Below are 1,164 nucleotides of genomic sequence, written 5' to 3'. Positions count from 1 at the left end.
GCCGAATTCCAGTTTTCCGGCAAGATCACCCAAAACTTCAAACAAAATCGATCTCGCCGGAAAATTGAAATTCGGCGGACTCGCCAGGGAGGAAAAGTGATCGGGGACGTTGCTAGAGGCCGCTAGGGTGGAGGCGCCGCGTCGTCAGAGCCGTTCAGTGGAGAACGGAGGCACGTCTGCACTTTAAGGGTGTGCGGACGTCTGCCTCTGATCCCAACTGTGTATATATATATATATATATATATATACGGACAAGATCAGAAGAGGACGTCCGCAAACCTGTAAAAGTGCGGACGTCCCTGCTTTTGCAGCGATCAAGCGCCGATGACGGCTCTCCTCTTGCCGGGAGGACACCAGACCTCGATCGTGAGCTTCCTTTTGCTGGCGGGCGGACTCGCCGAATACCAGTTTGCAGCCGAGATTGATCGTGAGCTTCCTCTTGCCGGAGGTTGCTGCCCAGACCTTCAACTCCGATCTTCATGGCCTTTGTCTTCATGGTAAAGTCGTCCGGGATGCCTTTGGTGTCCGTCCGACAAGAGAAGGGAAGTCGTCGGCGCTTGATCGCTGCAAAAGCAGGGACGTCCGCACTTTTACGGGTTTGCGGACGTCCTCTTTGGATCCCGACTGTATATATATATATACATATTTTCTCAGGTGCGGATATCCGCATTTATTCTTACGGTGCGGATTTCCACTTTACACACTTTTCAATCGAATTTTCACATCTCCACCGTCTAGTCTTTAGATACTAATGTATAGATCATCTATGCAAAATTTCAGCCAATTCGGTTATCATTAAGACACTCAAACTCGATTAAACCAATGGATGAACATAATTCTGTTGAACTTGAACCGTTCATGTTTATAACAGAAAAACGTAGTTTTGAGTGCCTTAATGATAACTAAATTGGCTGAAATTTTACAGAGATGATCTATACATTAGTATCTAAATACTAGATGGTGGAGATGTGAAAATTCGATTGAAAAGTGAGTGTAAAGTGGAAATCCGCACCATAAGAATAAATACGGACGTCCGCAGCCGAGAAGCTCTGTATATATATATATACATACAGAGCTTCTCAGCTGCGGATGTCCGCACCGAAGGTTTCGGTGTGGATTTCCATTTTTGCATCACTTTCCGATCGAATTTCCTCAAACTTCCTT

At 46.0% G+C, this 1,164-nt stretch overlaps 1 protein-coding gene across 1 annotated transcript in view; it reads left to right on the top strand.

Annotated features, from left to right (window-relative positions):
• LOC101293064 (sulfite reductase 1 [ferredoxin], chloroplastic-like) overlaps positions 1-1,164 on the top strand; it is a 6,954-nt gene that overhangs the window by 3,114 nt on the left and 2,676 nt on the right. The gene's annotated exons all lie outside the window — the stretch shown is intronic.

This window comes from Fragaria vesca, linkage group LG2 (assembly GCF_000184155.1).
Source record: "Fragaria vesca subsp. vesca linkage group LG2, FraVesHawaii_1.0, whole genome shotgun sequence".
NCBI classification, from domain to species: Eukaryota; Viridiplantae; Streptophyta; class Magnoliopsida; order Rosales; family Rosaceae; genus Fragaria; species Fragaria vesca.
This window is presented reverse-complemented; position numbering and strand designations above follow the sequence as displayed.